The following is an 8,067-nucleotide window of genomic DNA, read 5'->3' as shown; positions in this document are numbered from 1 at the left end:
ATTGAAGCAATCGCCAATTCACGGCCAATATCCCCACTATCCCAAGACCCTGATGATATGACACCCCTCACACCGGCTCACTTCCTGATCGGACGAGCAATAGACCACATCCCGGAACAATGTTTTATTCGGACACCGGACAACCGCCTTGACAACTTTAAACAATTAAGCAAGTTGTACCAAATGTTCTGGGAACGATGGAGCCGGGAATACATCTTGGAGTTGCAACGTAAGACCAAATGGAGGTCAACCTCTGGTTCTTTGCATCCTGGTCAGTTGGTTCTGGTTCGTGACTCGAACCTACCACCTCTCAAATGGAGACTAGGACGAGTGCTGGAGATGATTTTTGGAGCAGATGGTGTAGGCAGAGTGGCGCTGGTAAAGACGATGGATGGAGTCCTTAAGCGAGCAGTAGTCCGACTGTGTCCACTACCAGTGTCAGTTGAAAGTGGAGACTTTCAAGGCCGGGGGTATGTTGAGGCGAAAAAGGAACACCTGGCAACCGCGGAATTGGAACCGGCGGGGAAGAAGAAGCAGACGAGAGAGATGTTCGAGCAGCACTAACTAACACGTGCGCAAAGAAAATAGAAGCTCTGTATTCCTTGACAATAAATTAGTTTAATGCACAAAAATCAAGTGTCTAAATAATACAGTCCACATCGTTACACGAAACACATGGTTCAAAATACCCCCATTATGCCAGTAAAAAAGGTAGAAATACCTGGGATTCAGACTAGACGCCCGACTTCGTTTCAAATCGCATATTTCAAATGCGGTCCAAAAGACAACCATGGCCCAAAGAAAGTTATACTCTCTTTTGGCGCCAAACTATCTCCAATCACCTCAAAATAAGCGTATGCTCTCTACTTCCACAATCAGGCACATCTCTGTGACATTTTATCTTAGTGGATTGCAAGGCTCAGTCCTAACACGAAATCTTACCCAAATTAGAGCAAAGGATCACCCAACTCACGGTCCCCTGTATAAGCGAATACCCATGTTTCATAAGGCTTTTGTCCCATAACAATACGTGACAACAAACCTACATTGTCTGCATATAGCAGGCCTAATCATTTCTAGCAGGCTGGAAATGTACATATCCAACATGACGTGACTGACTGAAACCCAGCTATTTTGTTTTGGTCGGTGCAAGGTCTGCTGGCAAGGCTTGCTCCGATCAGAGCAAAGGGTGTGGCCTGGTTCATAAAATCGTTTACTGCCTGCGGCAAACGGCACGGATGATAGTATCAATTTAAAGGTCGAGGCAAAAGGGGTATTTGGCTTCCCTTCAAGACGACCTTTTTTCCTCAATGAATTCCCTTCCAGTTAAAGAAAAGTCGCCATTTATTAAGATTATATCCTCACGTTTTCGTGCGATTGCGGATCCTTCGAATGTCCTTGGAAGTGATCTGCCCAGGGACTGGACTACATTCCGCCCATTCAAACCATAGGCAGAGAAGCAGCTGACCGATCATCTAGCCCTGCACTGACAAGGGCTTGCTTCTGTCATTTTTCGTTGTTGTTAACCTGTTAATGTCGGTATATTATGTAAATATTTATAAATGTTTTATCTATCTCTCTATCTATCTCGTCCGAGCATAAGTTGCCCAGCATGCAAATAGAATCTGATCATCCATTGCCGTCGAGCGTTTGAGCACTGAATTATAGGCAACGACCACCTACGCAGGGGTGCCAACCGTAGCAAATTATCGCAAAAGTGGCGACTGTTTATTTAAGCTGGCGATTTAAATTTATATTTGGCGATTGGCTACAAATTTGGCGATTGCGTGGCGATTCAAGACGGATTTGAAACATTTGTTTGTAAAGAGTTCAGTGCCCATTCTTCCGAAATCCAGCGTCGACGTCCTTCGCACTCAAACGGCAAATGTCAATCGTAATTGGAATCTCAAATTTCACAATATTAGATATCGCAACGCAATTCGCATTCAGCAAGCAAATTTCAAAGAGATTGAGAAAAATGAGTAACGCCAGAAGAGTTGGACTAAGAAAATTTAAGCCGTCCTGGATGGATGAAGATTAGGCTAAACGTAAGTTCAGTGCTTGGTGTGTTCAGATATTTTCTACTGTTGAAAGTAGTTGTCTCATGTCTCATGTAATTTCTCTGCTCCATTATATCGTAGATTGTTTGGTTGATGCTACGAAAGACAAACAAAGTTTGCAGGATGCGTTCTGCAAAGGAAAGAAGGAAAAACCTTAGGGCCCACAAAACCAATTTGCTGAAACATGTAGCTAGACAGTATTATTGTTGTTACTGACGAACAAAAAGAGACGGAACTTTTCTTATACATTGCAGTACATTCCTCGATCAGATCAATTAATCACCTGCGGATAGTAGTAAATAGGATAACAGAAAATACTATTAAGTTACATCGCACAAAGTGCACCTATTTAATAAAAAAATGTATTAGCAAGCTGCATGTTTGATAAAATCACTGAAGATTTGAAGAACCGAATTTGTGTGGTTGCAATAATTCAGTTTATACACTGTTAAAACAGGAAAACAGCAAGGTAAGGTTAGGTGTATTTGCCATTTTTTAGACAATATTAATTCAAATGCAGCAGGTGTACTTCCAAGCCATCTAGACTTCTTATGCAGTCAGATATATAGCTGGTTTAGTGTCAGCTCAGTCAGACAAGCAGAATATCGACAACTATTTGAAATTTTCAATGATGATAACCGCTGGTTTCATAAGCTCGTAGAATGAAGTTCAACGCGTTGGTGATATAGATACAATGTAATGCGGGTGATTTTAAAACATTATCAAAATTTCAAAATTTATTTTAGTGTTGTGGTAGGCAAGGACAAGTTATATGTTGCTACAACTATAAACAGTATTGCAGCGACCTAGAGCCACGCCTAGGGTTGGAGAGCCGGCATCGGCTCCCGACAGTCCGCCAACTCGAAGAGAGGAAGAGGAGTCAGTGGTTCGCGTCTGGCGAAAAACGCACGTTATCAATTCGTTGTAATCTAATTCGTTGTAATCTTCTGGAAAAACGAACTCTATTGTTTGTGGTGTATCAAAAACCCACACTGGTGACCCCGACTTGATCTGAAGCCGCAGGAAGACAGGGCCGCAACATGGATCGCCTTTCTCGTTCTGCCCCGATACGACCGACTCACTGGTACACTTCGGCAACATTGGCCCGTCCATTCTCGCTCACCTTGCTCTCACCTGCTCACTTCAGTCAAAAATAATTTCTTCCAACGCTTTCAGCCCTCGCTCATATATCTCTCTCTCTCTCTCTCGTCATCACACAACTCCATCAACGTTGTCACTAGGAGGGGAGTCCTGTGGCGAACTCTATCCGCCACTTCTCAACTAGCAGCTCCAACCGAAACGCCCGCTATATCTCACCGCATAACAGCTGTGGCGTTTCGATTCAAATAGAACTTCCAACCTATGTTCCGCAACCGGCGTCTAAGGCAGGGCCTACCTAAGCCTTACTGACGAGTCCAATAGGTAGGCCCGGGACGAAACGCATGGTGCTTCAACGCGCGCCATAGTATGTTACAGGACTGTCAAAATTTTCTTTAATAATAAAGTTGGCAACGCTGCATCCACGTTGAATAATGGAATCGACCTTTGGCAGGCAGGTGGAACGGTCGCATCCTGTGAGTCAGCCAAATCTTGCGAAACGCCGGGCGTCATTCATTCCGGGGAGTTTTCGAACTGACCATTTTAGTTTTTAGCCAATTTCATAGTTCTTTTGAAGCGGATATTTTGATTTTTTTAAATTATTTTTGTTGACTGGATCAAACACTTTGCGAACAAGTGCCGGTGAATAACGTGTCGGACATCTCCGCCAGTTATGACTTGCGCGAAACCCCTGTGGCTGCCAGGGAAAACGAAAACAACGAGTCCGTAGTGTCAATTGCATCGCACAGCTCTAATTCGCGCAGTGTCGCTGAGCTTACAGCGTTTGCAGGTCTTGCAGTGGAAAAAACGGAAAGATCTAAGCAAATCTGCAGCCTACTCAAAAATCATCCTAACTGTGCGCGGTATTCAGTGCTTTCGGCAGAGCTAAGTGCAGCATACACCACGAACAAACCCCTTAAGTGGTCACTGGTGGTGAATCACATGAAGAGTGAACATCCCAGCGGTACACGACGAAGAACCGTTCAAGCGCAAGTCGGTACTGTGCCGATCTAAAGCGCAAACTTCATCAACTAAAGCGGATAGCAGCCAATTCCACACTTATGCTCCCACTGGCGATAACACGCACGCCTTTATTCTGAGGAGGTTGGAGAAAAACGTTCAGCCGCAAGAGGACCTCATTAAAAAAGGCATTGAAACCAGAAATGTTTTCTCAATAAAAACCAAATGTAGGCCTCTTTTCTTAGTTGCATCATCATGTAACATCAGCGATGCAGCCACCATATTTGGAAGAGCCTAGAACGGCACTCTGTACATTGTATGAAGAGTACAGACAATCGCCAATGTGCCGCTAAGCACAAGGCACAAGAAGAAAAAAGGAAAGGGAAATTTTAAGATATTTAGAACTAAGACGGAAATGGTACAGTGATCAATTAATATCGATATTTGTATAAAGGACGATGGTTGAAAACTGAATACGACCCACAATTATTACTAACCGAATAAGTGTGAGTAAGTTTATTTTAGATTTAAAAATAACATAACCCGAATTTTACTATGCAATTTACATTACCCCTCAGATAGAAATTATGTCAAATAAAGTATAGACTAGTTACAATAACTTGAGGTGTCTTATCCAACACCATTAGCCGATTTTCTGCAAATAGAGCAGCACGCATACACTTCTCGCAAAGGGATATTTAAAAAACCTATTTCCTATCTACAAGTGGCCAGATCCCATGGCAGAATAAGGTATTGGAGGAAGGTGTCATTATGCATTGATCAGACGGCGTAAATTGTAAGTGTGCTGATAACGTAGTGTTTGTAATAAGTAGCCATTATAATAAATTTAAAAACAAGTAAAAAAAGTAATCAACAATTTTCCAGCAACGAAACTGAGTTGCTGCGCCGGTGCGTTGGGTTGGCGCACCAATTCATTTGCGTGGCACTGCGCCAACTCCTAAAAATCCATTGAGTTACCCAGGCCTAGAGTGAACCCTTCGAGCAGCACCACTTATAATTTTCTTTATTTACTCATTCCTCAAAGTTTAGTTTCATACTTTATGAAATTATAATATACTTTTTATCCTACTCAAACAGATACAGAAACTGTCTAAAATATGTCGATTAAACAAAAGAGTGGGAGTTATTCCAAAGGACTACCATGCAAAAACGAAATTTTTGTTATTTTCACCAAACAGCAAGACTGATCCTTAGTTATGATACATCAGCATAATCAGAAAAAAAGCTGAATTCAGACCTCAAAATCCAAGATGGCACCCACAAGAAAAAACAAAGTTGATGATAGTTTTCAAGAATCCAGAAGTCGTATTTTAAATACAACATCGCCACGTTGTAACAGAGAAAAAGTTGCAATGATAAAGTTTTATTTCATTTTATTATTATTTAAACATTTTAAACTTGCTTAGTTTTTAAAGCGAAATAATTCCACGGAATGTATTGAATAGAACCCAGTGACCTAAATTTAAAACGGTTGTACAGGGCGTACAAGAAAGCGGAAATGGGGCCCGAAAGCTCACAGGAGTCCGAGTCGGACCGAACCTCGCAAAATGGCCTCTTCGCAAAACTTAAAAGCAAAAAACGAGGCAGGAAAACTGCTCTACTCAACATCCCCAATACAGGATGCTAAAAAAAGGCTTTGTACACACCATCAACCAGCCATCACCAGTTAAAACGACAACAGCAAGATCGACAGCAACATCAAATGCACCAACATCCAAATCAACACAACACCGTTTTCCCACTTACCAACACACATTTGTAATCCACGCAACACCCGAAACCACTAAGGTTCAACTAGCCCTTAAATGGGAGGAGACCAACCAGAATAATCAAGACATTATACGAAGAAAAAACAACGCAATCCCTCCAACTGTTGATGCAACAGCAAACAATAGTATCGTTCAAGCTAGTAAACGCAAGCAACGGAACGACTCAGCAACCGATCTCTACGAAACAAATCACACGGTCATACTCAGTGGTCGCAACAGGAGTTGACCTAGACATAACCGACGAGATGTTTTTGAAACACCTAGAGCAGCTCGACCTTCAGATGCGGTTTGGCAAACGGATAGTGTCAAGACAGAGAGGCACTCCCACGATTATGATCAGATTCATTACGGGGCATCCCGGGAGCTACGAAAGGCTGAAAAACTTGCACGGCTGTGCAATTTCTCGGCATCGTTTTCAAAATCATGGAAAGCAAACCACCAGCACCTATTCCAGCCCTATGCAACAAGTACAATTTGTTTGACCACAAAACCGAGAATCGTAAACAAGCACCGAAATGCCACAAATACCAGGGACCAAATCCAACTATAAAGTGCCAGTCACCATTACTAGTGAAGTGCGCGGCCTGCAATTCCGAAGACCACGCAGCATGGAGCATGAAATGCTCGACAGCCCACTTTCAATGAATACCTAACGTCAGGATCAAGAGCCTCAAAAAGCGGACGACCGAGATTGCAGAGACCACAATGACGGCAACTAGAATACATACACCTATTACAACACACGACCACATCATAAACAAATACAAACGTCAACTTAACAAAACTAACAATATCAACAAAGACGTAGGTATTACTGAAAGAAACCAAACTAAAATGCTCCTGCCCGAAAGACACTCTCCACCTGAACCCTACGAACAATTGAGACAGACAGTAACGAACATACAAAATTCAATATGATGGTACGTTACGCGAACGTCAACGTAATAAACAAATAAAAACTACAAACCTACAATTAAATTGAACGTAATGACACTGCATGATTGTAGAGACTAAAACAAAATTGGGACAGACACCAACTTACAGGAACTGACAGTGCATATGTCGACACGGCAATACCATCAATCACGCTAGGGGCGGGGTACAGTCCTGCCCAAACTCAAATTAAAGATAGGCAAAGCAAACCCTCCCCACCTCAACAACCCTTTGAACAACTGTGCACATTTTACTATACCCTATCTAAATGAATTTATACCCATATTTCTAACATACATACACCCACACTCCAACATGGAACCAAACATACTGATCAAGGCAAGTCTCTACAAATAATCAATCATTATAAACGACTTTAACCTAAACAAAAACAAAACGAAACAACTTAACAGATTCTTAAATAACTGGGACTTTATAACAGTTTATCTTGAAATAATTCATTTCACCAATATGTAATAATGTTCACATTTCAATATTGACGCAATAATTATTAACAATTATGAGCCATCCAATATGTTGCATATAGCCCATATTGTACGAATATATTTTGCTCCCTGGGAAGAGTTTCATTTTTTGGTAAACGATCACAAAATGTATCCTTTATTTGACCTAACTCATATAATAAAATGCTTGCAAAATCACTTTTTACATTATAGACTTACATAATGCGAATTAAATGACAAACCCGGGTGCTAAAATTTGTTACAAATTAACCGATGCGCATATATCCCGAAGGAAAACAAAAAATCAAAGTGAAATAAGCGAATTTAGTTTTAAAAAGTTTTTAGTAGATCGGTTTATGCTACCTTCTATTTTCTGACAAACACCGATATTTTAAATGCTCGAGATACAGCCGATTTAATTCTATTTTTTGACAAGCTTTTTGATTCGCTAAATTCTTTTAAGTCTTCAAAGCCGTTAGGCAGACCAGTTACAACTACTTCCGAACATAACAGTAAATCAAAATTTTATAAAGTAGATACTTTCACACTTAGGCCTCCTTCAATTAAAAACCTTTTTATAACAATTAGAAATATTAAGTCTCTTTTTAAAGAAATGCAGAAACTTGGATTTAAACATTTATGCACAAGAACCCTCAATCGAGATTCTATTAGGCATTCCAACGACCTGTCAAAGCCGTCAAAAATGGCCGCTTGTGGGCAAACATAGACTTGTTGTTATCTTCTTCAGTTGCTTTCCGTGAC

The sequence above is a fragment of the Dendroctonus ponderosae genome, unplaced genomic scaffold, assembly GCF_020466585.1.
Source record: "Dendroctonus ponderosae isolate FM_Combo_2020 unplaced genomic scaffold, Dpon_F_20191213v2 Dpon_F_20191213_7, whole genome shotgun sequence".
Lineage (NCBI taxonomy): Eukaryota > Metazoa > Arthropoda > Insecta > Coleoptera > Curculionidae > Dendroctonus > Dendroctonus ponderosae.
The sequence above is the reverse complement of the archived record's forward strand: the minus strand, read 5'-3'. Positions refer to the sequence as shown.